The sequence below is a fragment of the Balaenoptera physalus genome (assembly GCF_965194825.1).
Source record: "Balaenoptera physalus genome assembly, chromosome: 3".
Taxonomy (NCBI): Eukaryota; Metazoa; Chordata; class Mammalia; order Artiodactyla; family Balaenopteridae; genus Balaenoptera; species Balaenoptera physalus.
Window position 1 is genome coordinate 125,040,461 of NC_138890.1, and position 18,742 is coordinate 125,059,202.

General features: G+C 40.0%; 1 pseudogene across 1 annotated transcript; it reads right to left on the reverse strand.

Annotated features, from left to right (window-relative positions):
- Positions 1-11,366: 11,366 nt before the first annotated feature.
- On the reverse strand, positions 11,367-14,583 carry LOC309658467 (CCAAT/enhancer-binding protein zeta pseudogene; annotated as a pseudogene). The gene has a single exon. The product of its transcript is annotated as a CCAAT/enhancer-binding protein zeta pseudogene (transcript).
- Positions 14,584-18,742: the final 4,159 nt, after the last annotated feature.

Sequence of the window (18,742 nt, forward strand, 5' to 3'; positions counted from 1 at the left end):
CGGCGAGCAGGGGCTACTCTTCGTTGTGGCACGCGAGCTTCTCATTGCAGTGGCTTCTGTTGTTGCGGAACACAGGCTCTAGGCACACGGGCTTCAGTAGTTGTGGCGCACGGGCTTAGTTGCTCTGCGGCATGTGGGATCTTCCCCGACCAGGGCTCAAACCCGTGTCCCCTGCATTGGCAGGCGGATTCTTAACCACTGTACCACCAGGGAAGCCCCCAAGAACCCCAGTTTGAGCACCACTGGTTAAGAAGGTTGTAAAGCGGTACTTAGTAGATTTAGTAATCTACTGTTGACAGTAAAGCAGAGGGAGGAATTTGTTTCTGGCCTGAGGGACTGTGTAATAGTGCCATAGTTTAGGACCAAAAATAAGAACGAAGAGCAAATTTGTAAAGAAGGAGCAAAATATATTGAAATCCATTATGGACAAGTTCCTGAAATGAAATTTAAGGAAAATGTCCAGAACTAAGATAAAGTATGTGATTTAAGCTTCAAAATAGATACAGTTATGCCAGGTACATGTGTAGCGTGAGAAATGCATTGGGTGACATTAAAGGGACAAATACAACAAACAAACAAAAATAAAAAAATAAATAAAACCAAGCCAGGAGGAAAATTAGGAGGGAGGATAGTCACAAAAGTTGAGGGAGGAAAAGTTTTAATGGGAAAAAATGAAGAGTAGGGAGGAAAGAATGATAAAAAGTGTCAAAGTCTGCAAAGATGACAAAATCAGGAATAAAATGTACCCATTGGTAGATATAATGTGACTACTGAGACAAAAGTGACATGAACCAGTTTAGAGAAGCAAAGGTCACAGCGTCATTGTCACTTCCACTGATTCCTCTATGAATCTCTCAGCCAAATTTCCCACCCCTTGGCATGTCCTAGCTCTGCCACTCTGACCAATTTCAGACTGCTCCACCCTGGCCCTCTGAGATTCATTTGAGAATTCCAGCCTCCATGCTAGTATGTTCTGTCTCCAATCTCTCTAATCATTTTCATGGCCCCAATTTGCAGATATTTCTTCATCACGAGGCCCCTTGATTTTGTCTGCCTACTGACCCAACATCTTCTAAATAAGACAAGCAGTAACAAAGTTGCAGTGCAGGAAAAAAGGTCTCCTCATAAGTAAAACAGGCCCATAAGAGCAAACCAGAAACCAAAAATAAGAATGATAAACTCTAGCAAGTAAATTAACAACAAAAAGAGAAAGATATACATTAAAATTTTATGCATGTACAGTATTGGATTTAGAACCAAGAGGTGACTTTGGAGAGTACAGTGACAGGAAGAGAATGCTTGAGCTGGGAAGGGGCGCAGATGAGTGTGGACCGTACTTATAAGAATAGGTCTTGGTGCCTTTGTTCAGTCTTGTTTTGCTTTTCAAACAAGCGAGATCTGCAGCAAACCTACTCTATGGAATTTTAAAGGAAATTTGACAGTAGAGAATAATTTAGAAGTAATTTTAGGTAAGGAAGGATCTGTAAGTAGCCCTATCTTTGAAGGAGGAGTACGGATTGTAGTCCTAAGACAGCAAGAACACACTGGAAGGAAGGTTAATCAGTTGTTCTAGAAAGAATCAGAAAAGGAGTGAGAACTGTGCATGCATGAGTGCCCCTGTGTGTGTACAGGAAGTCCCCTATATGTGAACGAGTTCCATTCGGAGAGCACATTCATAAGCCCAATTTGTTCATAAGTCCAACAAAGTTAGCCTAGGTACTCAACTAACACAATCGGCTGTATAGTACTATACTGTAATAGGTTTATAATACTTTTCACACAAACAATACGTACATAAAAAACACAAAAAATAAAGAAAACATTTTTAATCTTACAGTATAGTACCTTGAAAAGTAGAGTAGTACAGTACAACAGCTGACATACAGGGGCTGGCATGCATGTTCGCATCTTTGAAAGTTCGCAACTTGAAGTTTCGTACGTAGGGGACTTACTGTATTGTGTGGGGTGTTTCGAAATAGGACTTTTCCAGAAATGAAGCAGAAACTTTTTTTTTTTGGCCACTCGGCTTGCAGGATCCAAGTTCCCCAACCAGGGATAGAACCAGGGCCCCCGGCAGTGGAAGCGCAGAGTCCTAACCACTGGACTGCCAGGTAATTCCCATTTTTTGGCTGTGTTGCGCAGCTTGAGGGATCTCTAGGCCACCAGGGAACTCCCCAAAGCAGAAACTCTCTTAGTCTTTTTAGTCTTTTCCTGTGCTAAACCACATGAACCTCTTCTTTCAATATCCAGAACTCTCAATTAGTTCATGATGTCTCTAGTGGGCTAGCTCTGGAACCCTATCATTGGCATAATTTTTTTAAATTACTAACAAATTGTTCTTGCTAGCTTCAACAGAGAGGAAAGTGTAGACAGTAATAGAGTAGAAGAAATAATCGCACAACCAAACTTGAGAAGGGGTGTAAATAGGGCATATTTAGAACAGGCTTTGGCTACTCTAAATAAAGTAGAAAATATGTAAGAAGATGACTAAGGTATTTAATGGACTTGCAGGAAGAACAGAACAAAGAAATCTTAGGAAGGGAAGTGACCAGGGCAGCTCTGAGAACTTTGGCAGCAGATATTCATAGACCATCTCAAGAGTGTTGCCAATAAGGTAAATCAACTCCAATCATTCCCAGCTCCTGGCAACCACTGATATGCTTTCTCTTTCTTTACATTTGCCTTTTTTGGAAATTATATATAAATTTAGTTATACAATACATAGTCTTTAGTATCTGGCTTCTATCATTGAGCATAATGTTTCTGAGGTTCATTCATGTTGGAGAGCGTTTCAGTAGTTTATTCCTTTTTAGTGCTGAATAGTAGACCATTGTATGAATTTTCAACATTGTGTTTACTTGTTCAACATTTGATGGACATTTGGATTGTTTCTAGTTTGGGGCTATTATGACTAATGCTACTGTGAGCATTCATGTAAAAGTGTAATTTCTCTTTAGTAGATACCTAAGAGTGGGATTGCTGGGTCATGTGGTAAGTTTGTTTAACTTCTTAAGAAATTGCCCAACTGTTTTCTAAAGAGGCTGTACCATTTTACATTTCCACCAGCAATGATGAGAGTTATGTAAGTAATGATATATCATTATAGTTTTAATTCCCATTTCCCTAATAGCTAATAATGTTGAGCAACTTTTCATGTGCTCATGAGCCATTCATATATATTCTCTGATGATATGTCTATTCAAACATTCAAATCTTTTGTCATTTTTTAATTGGGCTGTTTCTCTTTTCATACAATTGTAAGAGTTCTTTAATTCTAGATATGAATCTGTTATCAGATGTATGACTTGCAAATATTTCTTCCCAGTCCATCACTTGTCTTTTCATTTTCTTTTGGACATGCATCAATGTTTTGTCTTTTCATTTTTTAATAGTGTCTTTTAAAGAGTAAAGGTTTTTTATTTTGATAAAGTCCAAATTATCAATGTTTTGTGTTATGGACTGTGGGTTGTTTTTTTCTTTTTTCTTTTTGGCTCTGACCAGGGATGGAACCCGTGCCACCTGCAGTGGAAACATGGAGTCCTAACCACTGGACCATGCCAGGGAATTCCCAGAATTGGACTGTGTTTTTATTGTCACATCTAAGAAATCTCTGCCTAATGCAAGGTTATAAAGATTTTTCTTCTGTGTTTTTCTAGACATTGTTAGTTTCAGCTCTTACATTTAGGTCTCTGATCCATTCTTAGTTAAATTTTATGTGTGGTGTGAGGTAAGGGTCATTGTTGTTGTTGTTATTGTCCTTCTCCTTCTTCCTCCTCTTTTTCTTCTTCTTCCTCTTCCTCTCCTCTTCCTCCTCCTCCTCCTTCTTCTTCATATGATATCAAATTGTTCTAGCACCATGTGTTGAAAAGACTAACATTCTGCATTGAATTGTCTGAACACCTTTGTCAAAACTCAATTGACCATAAGTTGAAGAATTTTATTTCTGGACTCTCAATTCTGTTCTACTAATCTATATATCTATTCTTACACCAATACCACACTATCTTAATTACCACATATTCATAATAATTTTTGAGATGACCGTGTGATATTTCTAGGATAACTTCCACTTAGTCATGATGTGTAATCCTTTTTGTGTGTTGTTAGATTTGGCTAATATTTGTAAAAGAATTTTAATATTTCTTTTCATGAGGGTTATTGGGACCTAATTACAAACAAAAATAAACAAATGGGACCTAATTAAACTTAAAAGCTTTTGCATAGCAAAGGAAACCACGAACAAAATGAAAAGACAACCCTCAGAATGGGAGAAAATATTTGCAAATGAAGCAACCAGGCAAGGGATTAATCTCCAAAATATAGAAACAGCTCATGTGGGACTTCCCTGGCGGTCCAGTGGTTAAGACTCTGCGCTTCCACTGCAGGGGGCGTGGGTTCGGTCCCTGGTCAGGGAACTAAGATCCTGCATGCCACGTGGCGTGGCCAAAAAATTAAAAAAAAAAAAGATCATGCAGCTCAATATCAAAAAAACAAACCACCCAATCAAAAAAGGGGCAGAAGAGGGACTTCCCTCGTGGTCCAGTGGTTAAGACTCTGTGCTCCCAATGCAGGGGGCCCAGGTTTGATACCTGGTCAGGGAACTACAGATCCCACATACCACAAAAAAGATCCCATGTGCTGCAACTAAAACTCAGCACAGTTAAATAAATAAATAAATAAATAAATATATTTTTTAAATGGGCAGAAGATCTAAATAGACATTTCTCCAAAGAAGACATACAGATGGCTAAAAAACATATGAAAAGATGCTCAACATCACTAATTATTAGAGAAATGCAAGTCAAAACTACAATGAGGTATCACCTCACACCAGTCAGAATGGCCATCATCAAAAAACCTACAAACAATAAATGCTGGAGAGGGTGTGGAGAAAAGGGAACCCTCTTGCACTGTTGGTGGGAATGTAAATTGGTACAACCACTATGGAGAACAGTATGGAGGTTCCTTAAAAAACTAAATATAGGGGCTTCCCTGGTGGCGCAGTGGTTGAGAATCTGCCTGCCAATGCAGGGGACATGGGTTCGAGCCCTGGCCTGGGAAGATCCCACATGCCGCGGAGCGACTGGGCCCATGAGCCACAATTACTGAGCCTGTGCATCTGGAGCCTGTGCTCCACAACAAGAGAGGCCGCGATAGTGAGGGGCCCGCGCACTGCGATGAAGAGTGGCCCCCACTTGCCGCAACTGGAGAAAGCCCTCGCACGGAAGTGAAGACCCAACACAGCCATAAATAAATAAATAAATAAATAAATAAATAAATAAATAAATAAATAAATAAAATATTTAAAAAAAAAAAAAAACTAAATATAGAACTACCATATGATCCAGCAATCCCTCTCCTGGGCATGTATCTGCAGAAAACCATAATTTGATAAGATACATGCACCCCAATGTTCATTGCAGCACTATTTGCAATAGTGAGGACATGGAAGCAACTTAAATGTCCCTCAACAGAGGAATGGATAAAGACAATGTGGTAATATATATAATGGAATATTACTCAGCCATAAAAAAGAACAAAATAATGCCATTTGCAGCAACAACATGGATGGACCTAGAGATTGTCATACTGAGTCAAGTAAGTCAGAAAGAGAAAAACAAATATCATATGATATTGCTTATATCTGGAATCTAAAAGAAAGGGTACAAATGAACCTACCTTCAAAACGGAAATAGAGTTACAGATGTAGAAAACAAACTTATGATTACCAGTGGGTAAAGGGGGCAGGGATAAATAGGGAGATTGGGACTGACATATACAAATCAGTATATATAAAATAGATAACTAATAAGGACCTACGGTAAAGCACAGGGAACTCTACTCAATACTCTGTAATGGCCTATATGGGGAAAGAATCTAAAAAAGAGTGTATATATGTATATGTATAACTGAGTCACTTTGCTGTACACCTGAAACTAACACAACATTGTAAATCAACTATACGCCAATAAAAAAATTTTTTAAATCATAAAAAAGAATTTTAATATTTCTTTTCAGGCTTCCCTGGTGGCTCAGCAGTTAAGAATCTGCCTGCCAATGCAGGGGACACATTGTGAGCCCTGGTCCAGGAAGATCCCACATGCCGCAGAGCAACTAAGTCTGTGTGCCACAACTACTGAGTCCACATGCCACAACTACTGAAGCGCACGTGCCTAGAGCCCATGCTCCGCAACAAGAGAAGCCACTGCAATGAGAAGCCTGTGCACTGCAAGGAAGAGTAGCCCCGGCTCGTTGCAACTAGAGAAAGCCTGCACGCAGCAATGAAGACCAAACACAGTCAAAAATAAATTAATTAATTAATTAATTATTTTAAAAAAAGGTAACTATCCTAAAAAAAATTTTTTTTTCATGAGGGATATTGGTTTACAGTTTTCTTTTTTCACAATGACATTATCTGGCTTTGGTGTCAGGATAATACCGGCCTCATTGAATGAGTTGGGAAGTGTAACTTCTTCCTCTATTTTGTGAAGGAGTTATATCAGATTGGTATTATTTCTTCTTCAATTAGAATTTGCCTATGAAGCCATCTAGCCCTGGGATTTTCTTTATGGGAAGATTTTTCATTACTAAGCTTAATTTTTACTTCTTATATGTCTATTCAGATTTTATACTTAAGTAGTTTTGGTAGTTTTTGTATTTCTGAGAATTTATCCTTTGCATCTAAGTTGTATAATTTGCTGACCAAAAAAAGATGTTCAAATAATACCTTAATACAGCAGTCCCCAAACTTTTTGGCACCAGACACCGGTTTCCTGGAAGACAATTTATCCACGGAAGGGGGTGGGGGGTGGGGATGGTAATGCGAGTGATGGAGAGCGGCAGATGAAACTTCGCTCGCTGGCCCGCCACTCACTTCCTGCTGTGTGGCCCGGTCCCTAACAGGCCACGGATCAGTACCAGTCCGAGGCCCAGGGGTTGGGGACCCCTGCCTTAATATATCCTTTCAATTTCTGTAGGGTCAGTAGTAATGTTCTCTCTTTCAATCCTGATATTGGTAATTTGTGCCTTCTTTTTTTTTTCTTGGTTGGTCTAACTAAACATTTATCACTTTTGTTGGACTTTTCAAAGAATCATCTTTCAGTTTCATTGATTTTTCTCTACTATTTTTATTTCATTGATATCCACTCTGATTTTATTATTTCCTTACTTCTGCTTAGTTTGTGTTTAAATTGCTCTTTTCTAATTTCTTAAGGTGGAAGCTTACATTATTGATTCAAGACTTTTTGTTTTCTAATATTACCATTTAATGTTATATATTTTTCTCTAAGCACTGTGGGGAATACTTCCTTTAGAGTGTTGGGGAAAGCTAGTCAGAGGTAGAGGTCTCACCAGAAACACAATGCTACAAATCCAAGTTTCTTTTTGATACTTATTTATTTATTTTAAATATTTATTTATTTGTTTGTTTGTTTGTTTTGGCTGAGCTAGGTCTTAGTTGTGGCATGCATGCGGGATCTAGTTCTCCGACCAGGAATCGAACCTGAACCCCCTGCATTGGGAGCACAGAGTCTTACCCACTGGACCACCAGGGAAGTCCCTTGATACCAGCTGGGAGAAAGAAGGCCCTGGCTCAGTCTCTTTCAAAATCTCTGCTAACGTTTGAAACATGTCAAAAATCCCAATGTTCACTCGTCTCCCCCATAAGTCCAGTTTGGCTTTGAATGCAGCCACTTTATCTGCCGACTTGAACACAGCTGTCGTTCTCCCCTGAAGTGACAGATTGAGTTTGTTGAGCAGGTTGAATCTGTCACAGAAGTAAGCAAGTTTTGTGACCCATTCTGTGTCACTGAAATGTGCTGCCAGTGGTGACTGTTCTTCTAAAAGAAATCTCTGGAGCGGCTCTCGTAACTCAAAAACTCTGGCCAGTGATCTCCCTTTAGAAAGCCATCTCACTTCTGTGTATAAGAGAAGACGTGTGCTCTGCGTCCATCTCCTCACAGAGCTGCACGAACAGACGTGAGTTAAGGGCATGTACTTTAACGTGGTTGATAATTTTAATCACATCCTGCAAAACGTTGTTAAGTTCAGGTGACATTTTTCGGCTAGCCAGCATTTCTCTATGGATGACACAGTGCGTAGACTCACATTCAGAAGCGACCTCTTTGACCCGAGTAGTGAAACCAGAAAGCCGTCCAGTCGTGGCAGCCACTCCATCCATGCATATACTGACACAAAATGATCAATTCAGTTTTCTGATATGTAATTATTCAAAGACTTGAATAGTTCTGCAGCTGTGGTGTTGGTTGGCAACAAAAGTACATATAACATATCCTCATGCACATCCTCCTGAAAAATATATCGCACAAAAACAAGCATTGTTGCCTCATTGTCAACATCAGTAGACTCGTCAACCTGGATTGCGTACCACGGTGACTCATTAATCCTCTCGAACAATTGTGCCTCAATATCCTCTGCTATTTCATCAGTTCCTCTAGTTATGGTACTAGCCAGAAGAGGAACACGTGCCACCTTTTTTTTTTTTTTTTTTCACGTGCCACCTTTTGAACTTCAGCCTCTCCTAAAAGTTCATGACAAATGTCCTTAGCAGCAGGCAGGATCAACTCTTCCCCAATAGTAAAGGACTTCTTAGCTTTAGCAATGCGGTTAGCCACTAAGAATGATGCTCTTAGTGCAGACACATTTGATGAAGTGGTAGCCTTCAATAATTGCTTCTGTTCTTCATGTTCACATTTTTTTTCTCTTGAAAAACTCCAAAGGCTTGTCTTTTAATGCAAGGTGCTTGGTCTCCATGTGGCAAAGCAGTTTTGAAGGTTTTATGGCTTCGTTGGATAGCCGGTCGCCGCATATTATCCAAAGCAGGCTTGGAGAATGTGAATCACCTGTTGCAATGAACCTGTAATTTAAGTAGGACTCTTGATATTTTCTTTTAAATACAGCTTTCTTTTTGTTGGCAGTCTTAGAGTCTTCTGCTGTCTCATCATTGGGTCTTTCCCCCTTTTCAAAGCAGCTCTCCAGTGACGTTTGTTTTTTACTCATTTTGGCTAGGGTTAGCTTGTGGGCTTACCAAAACTGTGACTGAGACAAGTGCGCAGTGCTTTCAAAATCGTAGGAAAGAGGCACGGACGGAAGTGGTAAATAAAATAATGGGTGGGCCACATGGACTAAAATAAGTGTCGGATTCTGACTTAACGCCTGCCACCAGATGCAGCTGTACAATTGAAGTACATCAACCTACTTGCCACTATAAAGCCTGCCACCAAATGCAGTTAATTGCCACTTGACACTCACGGATGGGATTGTGATATGAGTCTGCAAACAATTGATTTATTATGGTCTCTGTGCAGTCAAACCTCTCTGCTAATGATAATCCATATTTGCAGCCTCTCCCCAGCGCTAGCATCACCGCCTCAGCTCCACCTCAGATCATCAGGCATTAGATTCTCATAAGGAGCACGCAGCCTAGATCCCTCACATGCGCAGTTCACAGAGGGTTCGCGCTCCTATGAGAATCTAATGCCGCCTCTGATCTGACAGGAGGCGGAGCTCAGGCGGTAACGCGAGCAATGGCGAGCGGCTGTAAATACAGACAAAGCTTCGCTCACTCGCCCGCCACTCACCTCCTGCTGTTGGCCCAGGGATTGGGGACCCCTGCTGTACAGGATTATAGTACTGGAGAAGCGGCCCATGCTGCAGAAGCACGGTGGTGGGCAACCACCTACACTGTAGCAGCTGGACTCTGGTGAAACCTTTCCAATTGCAATGATTCTCCATCACCCCCTATTGAAAAATTTTAACATTGTGCCATCTGACAAAGAAAAAATATTTCAAAGGCTCATCTTTTACACAGAGTTGACAATCAAGGGTAAATTTTGAGTTAAGAGACAGTAGACATGTCTGTCCTGTGATGTGTGGTCATTATGTCCCTGCTCAGTTTTTTAAAAATTCTTACTTTTGTGTTTTAGCTTGCTTTCTAGGTGTTGCCCCTCTGTCTGCATATACAGATAGTCAACCACTGATTAGCCCAAGGCGGTGCTAAACCACCTCAAAGCAGTAAGGTTCCCCACACTTACCAATGGATTTGTATGTGCGTTTATGAGTATATTCAAAATTCAGGAATCTTTAAGATTTGTCCCAGGTTTTACTTCTTACCAGGCTTCTAGGTCTCCCCGGGCATGCTTGCAGCCTACCAATCAGCCAGAGATGTGTAGAGAGCTTGTCTAGCCTCTCTGTGGTCCTCTTATTGCCAGGATATGTCCCTATTATATATCTTGCTGGCCACTCCTCCCAACTAGAACCATAACGTAAGATTAGCAGAATCATGGACTCTGCCCATTCATTTTCTATCATGTTTGCTGCTTTTATTGACCACACTATGGGGTGGTATTTTCTGTCCTCTGTTCCAAATCAAGTCATCCAGCTCTGGCAGTGAAGCTGCTACTTTCCACAGCCAGCTCCACCCTGGTAGAACATCTGTGCCATTGGAGCAGGAGATGGGATGGGGTTGGGAATGGGAACAGCCCCAGGCAAGAACCCCACAGACTCATATTGCTCCTACCTGAGGTTCAGCGGTTTTTCATAAGTAAGCACTTCTCAATTTGTTTGTCTTTAGTTAATTTTCCAGAACCCTGAAATGGCTGGTTCTGACAATTTTGTCTAGTTGTTTACAGGGGAGAGCATTTGCCAACCTCTTTACTCCACCATGGCCAGAAGTCTCTGCTGGTAGACCTTAAGATGGAGATTTATTCACCTCTGAGAATAATTTCATGATAAATATCTGTCATTACTGTGAGGCTCCTAAGGAAGCAGCAGACACATAACCAAGCTCAAAAAGCTGAACTGTAGATTTAAATAACACGACTCTCTCTCATTACATTCCAAATTTTCCATGATTTACAAGTGAAGAAACTAAAGCACAGAGAGATCCACTCAAAAAACATTTGTTGAGCACTGACTTTATATCAGACACTATTCTAGGTTCTGGGGACAGAGTAGTGAACAAAATAGTCCCTATGCTCATGGTAAAATTTTAGTGAATTAAATTCTGGAGACTAAGAAACTTGTCCAAGATCACATAACCAGTGAGTGATGATTCCAGTCTGTTTGACTCCCAAGCTCTTCCCACTTCTCCATAATGTCCCTTGTCTAAGTCTGTTGGGTTGCTATAACAAAGTACAATTGACTGAATGGCTTTAAAAAGAAAATTATTTCTTATAGCTCTGGAGGCTGGGAAGTCCAAGATCAAGGTACCAGCAGATTCAGTGTCATGATGAAGACTTCCTTCCTGGTTCACACATGACCATCTTCTCACTGTGTCCTCACACAGTGAAAGAGACATGGGAGCTCTCTAGGTTTGCTTTTTTTTTTTTTTTTTTTTTTTTTAGAATTTTAACTTGTAATTTACTTAGAAAACACTCATTTTCTTTGCTTTTTAATTTTCTGAGTGGTTTTTGGCCTCTTTCTAAAATTTTTCTTCCTCTTGATGATGCTTTTCACATCTCTGTTGTGTAACCAGTCATCGCGTTCAGCCTCCCACCTAAGCTGTTTGAGACTTGCATTATCTTTGTTAGCCATGGCATTCATGCCAATGTTATCAAACTTGGATCCCATATTTTCATCCAACAGGTGGCCAAACTCTTCAGCAGATACAAATAGGTTGGAGTCATTGAAATTTCTTTTCTTTTTTTTTCTTGGTCCTTGAAATGACCCAGCAAAGTCAAAATCATTTGCACCTTTTCTCTTGCTTTTCTTACTATTGACTTTGAAGCTGACATCATCATCAAGTTCTGGAATGCCCTCATTTTCATCTAACACATCCATGAATGTTCCTCCATCTTCCTCAATTTCACTAAATTCTTCATTCATACTTCCTAAGGAAACTTCATCATCATCCAAATTACCAAGGTCCTCATCTTCTGAATCTTCATCTTCTAAGTCATCCTTAGCTCCTTTTGCTTTCTTCTTCATGTTGCTAGCAAAGTCAAGGTCATCCTTTCCAGAGGTGAAACAATTATCTTCTTCAAACGTGTCAATCATCTTTTCAAATTCCTCATCATCCACATCTTCTATACTTTCTTCATCTTCATTCCGTTTTTGTTTCACTTTAACACTAGCAACTTTTTTATAATACCTGTAGAAAAACACTTCATCCACTGGTATTTGGCTTTCTTCTTTTGCAAGGAACTCCTTACTGTTAACAGCAAGACTACGAATATCCTTCATAAAATGTTTTCTTTTTGGCTGCATCACAACACTGTCTGTGTTTTCTTTGCCTTTATGTGGCTTTGGATTTCGGTATACAAATCGATCCAAGAATCTCATTAGTGTGAAATCCTGTAGTGGATCCCCTGAATACTCAACATAATTTCCCTGAAGGATAGTCTTTGCAAAAAGGGCCACAGAGGGATGAAAATGCTCAGAAAGCTTTTTGAGTTCCCAAAGACTTGTATTTTCAGCTCCACAGAACAAAGGGTTTCTACTGAATGGATCATATGTGTTTAACTGTTTGCCACCTTTCAAATTATCAAAGTGCACCCAAGAAGCAGACTCTAACTTTTTGGTTTCCACATGACTTTCAGACACAGTTTCTTCCATCTCAACTTTTTTCATGGTATCTGTATCTGTTTCTTTATCTGCATCAGTGAATTTTTCTGTTTCTTCATCATCTCCTATGTCAATAAAATTTTCTTCCTCATCAGACTCCGGAGGATCATCTAGTTGACTTCTTAAACCTGGTTTTGCTTTAAGGATCTCAGACACGAGATATAAAGCTCCACATATGAATGGCGGCATCTGTTCACACGTAACCTGAAGTAACCTCTTCACAAAAGCCTTCACCCTCCGCAACATGATGTCAGCTTTCAGAGACTTGTAGACAAGGTTAAGAAACATGGCTTGCTTAGAACACAACAGTAACCCCGGATCCAGCATCTTCCGATATAATGCTGCATAATATCGATCTGATATCGTCTGCTGAGAATTCATTACTTGGAAGAGCAACATTAAAGCCTGCACACTGGTATTAAAATTCACAATATGCAGCACTTTGAACAGCGTGTCAACCTGCTCCCTCACTTTGTCATCACCAGTCTGGGCATAGGGATATGCCCTATTCACTCCTGTTAAAAGGGCACTGAGCATTTTTGACTCAATATCTTTTTTCTTGATGCAAGTCCGAAAAAAACAAAAATAAAGAGTTATTAGTTTGTTAGCTAATTCACTTTCTTCATGGGAGAGGGCCATTTGATTTAAAAAGCAAATTGCATAATACTGGGCTTTGGAGCTGATATTTGAGCGGAAAAGCAGTCTTTCTACTTCACTACACACAACTCCTTTCATATTGGGATGTTTACAAAGCAATGTCTCCAACAGATGGGAGGCTTTGGTGGCTATTCTGTTCTGAGGATCTCCCAGTTTATTTACCACGTGCACAAGAAGGGCCTTTTCTTCCTCAGGTTTGTTACAAAGAAGCTCATGAGCCACTACAAGGGCTCGAATTTTGGTGGTTACTAATGAATCATGACTTAAAGTTTCTAAGACTTGCACAAATTCAGCCACTAAGTGTTTCAGCTGGTGTTCAAAATACCATAATATGAGTCTTCTATCTCTTGAGTCCTTGTTGCCACTGGACAACTGTTCTAGTTTGTTGAAAGGATGCTGGCTGAAAATCCGTAGCTTTCGACTGTCTGGCAAAAGGTCTGTAATGAGTAACTCTTTGAAAGTATCCAAAGCCATGAGGCACTGCTGTTTGCTAACCCTTCTTTTTAACAAGGTTCAGGAGAGTTTCTACAAACTGGAGTGTGTGAATAGCATCCTCCTGAATAAGAAGAATCATGGCTGCCATTCTGTCACCTAGCGTCCCTGATGACACAATTGCCTTCATCCAGGTAGAAGAGGCTCCCTTTTGATTATTTGTCTTATTTTTGAATAAGTTGATTTCATGTTCATACAACTTCTGAGCCAAGGTTTTGTACTTAGACACAACATCCTGAGGCTGGGGTCCCAAAGAGTATTCATTGCTATACTCCAGATCATACCATTTGCCTCCAGACTTAAGTAACAATATCCGTCTCTCAAAAAATTCAAAGATATCCTGTTGCTTATCTCTCTTTGCTTTTGTTATGGCACTGCTGTTCTCATCAGAATGTTGTTCTGGCCTCTTCTTATTTTTCACCTTACTTTCACTTTCTGCTGTATTTTGCTTTTTATTATCTACTTTAGATACTCTTGCTTCTTTTTTGCTGGCTTCTTGTTTTTTAGCTGGTTGATCTTCTTCAATTAAGAAAGCTTTTGCATACTTGGCCAAACTAAGATTTTGAATAAATGCTTCCAATTCACCCTGCTGAAGATCATCAATTGCTCCTTTTTTGCCTCCATCCACCACTTCCTCATTCTCATCCAAAGCAGTCAGCATAAGGTAATCTTGGTGCCCCCGAGCCGTAACACCTCCTGCAGGGAGAACCCATCGTCGGCCTCATCGTTAGCATCCTCGTCGTCCTCGTCCGGATCTTCCACCGCTTCCTCCGGGAGCCAGGGCCGCTTGGCGTGGAACTCCAAAGGTTTCTTAGCGGCCGCCATGGCAAGCAACGCTCACGCACACGGCCCAAAGCTCTAGGTTTGCTTTTATAAGGGCACAAATCCCATTCATGAGGGCTCCACCTTCATGACCTAATCACATCCCAAATGCTCCACCCCCTAATACCATCACACTGGGAGTTAGGATTTCAATGTATGAATTTTGGGGGATACAAACATTCCGTCCTTAACACTCCTCAGCAATAACTTAGGTGTGAATAATGCTTTTCAGCATAAAGTGAACTTTCAACAATTTTACCTTGTTAGATCGTCAAGGGAAACCTGTGATGTAGAAATTTTAATGAAGGTTGAACGGAAGCATAAAAGAAGTATTTAAAAAGAAAAGCATACCCAAGACTTAAACACAGGCTTTCTAACACCTAATTATTTCCCTTAGTCATTAAAACATAATTTTTAGAGCAAAAACCTTATTTGATGAAAAAATTTTTGAATAGGTAATACATGCATATAATTCAAAATTCAAAACCTACAAAAGAGTATATAATTCAGTTACTTAAGTAGGTACTCAAAAAGGGAAGCTATAGTTTAAAAGTCTCTCCCAACCCCTGTTTCTCAGCCACCTAGTTTCCCTTTCGTGGGAGAATAAATTGCATTGCTTGTTTAACAGCCCTCTTGGCCAGACACTCAACTAGGTGCCTAATAGGTCCTAACAAAAGTAACTCAAAGTAACCACATACACATAGTACAGTGTTAAGACCAATATAAAGAGAGTTGGGTTTTTTAAAATTAAAACAATACCTGTTTATTTCTCAGTCATGCTATCCATCCAATGTGCCAGGGAATTCTGTTCATTGTAGTCCCCAGTGTATATGAATATAATCTGACATGCGAGATAGGAGAGGGACGACTTCTTAGCCTTTAGTATAGAATGTGGTCTTCTAATGAACTGAAACAAATTAAAGGAAAATATTTTCACCTATTTCAATAAGCTTTGGAGGAAACATCAAAGAAACATTTATTAAAATTATACTTCAATAAAGATGTTTAAAAAAAAAACAAAAAACCTCTAAGGAATAAACATTCTTATATAATTTATTCCCACAGAGATTCATAGGAATATTTGTAAATTTTAAGGGCAGAAATTTTATATTCTTACCCTGGTTGACTATTTAGACCTAGCTGTCCTTCTTGAAAACTTAACAGAATAATAAAAATTGAAGCAGAATTTTCCACTATGAAATTCTCAAAGTTCTTCACTCTGCTGTCAGGAAAGTGTTGCTAGAGATGCAACATGGAATGCAACATGTTAAGGAATGCAACATGATAAGCAATGAAATTTTTAGTGCAATAAGCAGAAGAGTCAAAACGTCCTTCTTTGGCAATGGTCTGTTTGTGTTCACAGCTTGTCATGCTCCCCAAATCTCCACATGTTCACAACCCAGAAGCTCTTTGAACCCCATCCTTTTGGGTTTTTATGGAGGCTTCATTACATAGTCATGATTGATTGAATCATTGGTCATTGGCATTGATTCAAGCTCCAGCCCCTCTCTCCTCCCCAGAGGTGGGTGAGTGGGTGGGGGGGCCACTGAAAGTTCCAATCCTCTAATCTCATGGCTGGGTTGCCTGGCAACCAGCCCCCATCCTTAGGTTACCTAGATGCTTTCCCCAAAGTCTCCTCATTAACATAACAAAAGATACCTTTATAGCTCTCATCTGTTAAGAAGTTCCAATGGTTTTGGAGCTCTGTGCCAGAAAACAAATAAATGTTTCTATTATAAATCGCAGTATCACACCTACCCTAACAAGAGATTTGTATATCTAACTGCCTCCTGGTCATCTCCCCTTGAACGTCCAAAAAGCTGTTCAAATTCAAAATGTCCAAAAGTGATCCATTTTTATTTCCTGATGCCCATATCAAACTTGCTGCTCTTTTGCACTTGTCAACCTCTCAACTTGTATATATCCCTTCCAACCCTTACCCGCCACGCACCTTATACTTTAGCCTTGTCAGGCTACGTCTACTTCCTACAAGGTACCCTACTGTTATTCACATTTGTTGCAGAATGACTTTTGCACCACATAAGTGACTTAATGCAATTCACAGTTCATTGTCCCTAACCCATTCCTGTGAGTTAACTAACACTTGGCACTTACTGCCGCGTGGACTCAAAGGAAAAGATTGATGCCCTAAACGCTCAATCCCCCATTCTCTCACTCCTGAATCCTGGCTAGAAGGCTATCTGGGTTCTGATAATTCTTCCTTTGCAAGGGATGCCACTTTCCAGAGTTAAAATGTTACTTGTGCCTCTGGACTCTGGCCTCTCAGATCCCAATCTCACTCATCCCTGTGAAAATTGGAGGAGTGAGGTTGGACCTTAGGGCACCATCCTACCAGGATGAATACTGTTCTAGCTGTAGCCACCCAGCTCCTGCTCACGAACTCTCTCCCCAAAATTGATACAACAGAAATAGAAAAAAATAGCTCTCATAGATTTCCTCATATGATCTATACAGGAAATTGGGGGGGGGGGGGTCTCATTAGTAATGGTATAACTACTTTATGTAAGGAGACAAGTTCAATAAACAAAAACTTTCTTCTAACTTATGAGGGCCAGTAAACATTTATTTTTTGATTCATGATACATTTTAGCAGAAACATCTCCCAGTTTTGCTCCAAACATTATTATAACCTTAGCTTTTGTTTTTCTGAGAGTAGAAAAACATTTATAAAAGAAATAGGCATACTCAGGCTGATGCTTGCTTTATTATTTTCCTTCTAAAACGCCGAGTTAGGTAACCACAAAACAGAACTTTAATAAATATCTTCCAAAGACTATTTGCCTTGCTTTCACAATACTGCTTCCTTGATCAGGAATGCTGCATCAGTTTGATGGGGCTGCTACAACAAAGTACAATGGCTTCCCCCTTATCTGTGGTTTCAGTTATCCATGGTCACTGCAGTCTGAAATTATTTAATGGAAAATTCCAGAAATAAACAATTCATAATTTTTAAATTGCATGCCGTTCTGAGTAGCATGACGGCGTCTCACACCATCCTGTTCCATCCCTCCCAGGATGTGAATCATCCCTTTGTCCAGCATATCTCACTCAAATAGTCACTTAGTAACCATCTTGGTTATCAGATCAACAATCACAGTGTTGCAGTGCCTGTGTGCAAGTAACACTTATTTTATTTAATAATGGCCCCAAAGTGCAAGAGTAGTGATGCTGGCAATTTGGATATTCTCTTACTGTGCTTAATTATAAATTAAACTTTATAATAGGTGTGTATGTACAGGAAAAAACACAGTACAATATAAGGTTCAGCACTGTCCTCAGTTTCAGGCATCCCCTGGGGATGGACTGTATCCCCCATGGATGAGGGGGGACTACCATACCACAAACTTAAGTGGCTTAAACGATAGAAATTTATAATCTCACAGTTCTGGAAGCTAGAAGTCTGAGATTAACATGTCAAAAGGCCTAATCTCCCTCTGAAGGCACTAGGGAAGGACCTGTTCCACACCTCACTTTTAGATTCTGGTAGTTCCTTGGCTTTTGGCAGCGTTAACTCCAATATCTACACGGTATTCTCCTTGTGTGTGTCTGTGTGTCCAAGTTTTTCCTTTTTATAAGAATACCAGTCATATTGGATTAGGGGTTCATCCTCTAGTATTAAACCTCATTTTAATTACATTGACAGTGACCCTATTTCCAAATAAGGTCACATTTTGAGGTACTAGGGAATAGGACTTCAACATATGAATTTAGTGGACACATGGTTCAACACATAAATGCCTTCCCTCATTTGTTCACCTGGAAATGCCTGCTCGTTTTTCATGGCTCACAGCATCTTCTGTGAAGCCTTTCCTATCTCCTCTGGGGATTATCAACAATCCCTTCCTTTGTGGCCACACTGGGCCCTGTGCTACCTCTATCGCATTTATTTATTTTCTAACCTTTCTTCCCCTACTAGACTGTAAGTTGCTTGTGGGCAGGGACCTGTCTTGCTCATGTTTCACTCCTTAGCTTCTAGCAGAGTGCATAGCACATAATTAATGCTAAGTAAATATTTGCTGATTGAATGGATGAGTGGATGAATTGGGTATAGGCCTGGATGAGTGGATGAATTGGGTATAGGCCAACTTAAATAGGAAAGAAAAACAAGCTAAATCCCCAGAATCTGTTTCAAAGAAAGAGATGAACACACAGAACTTGTCCAATCGGG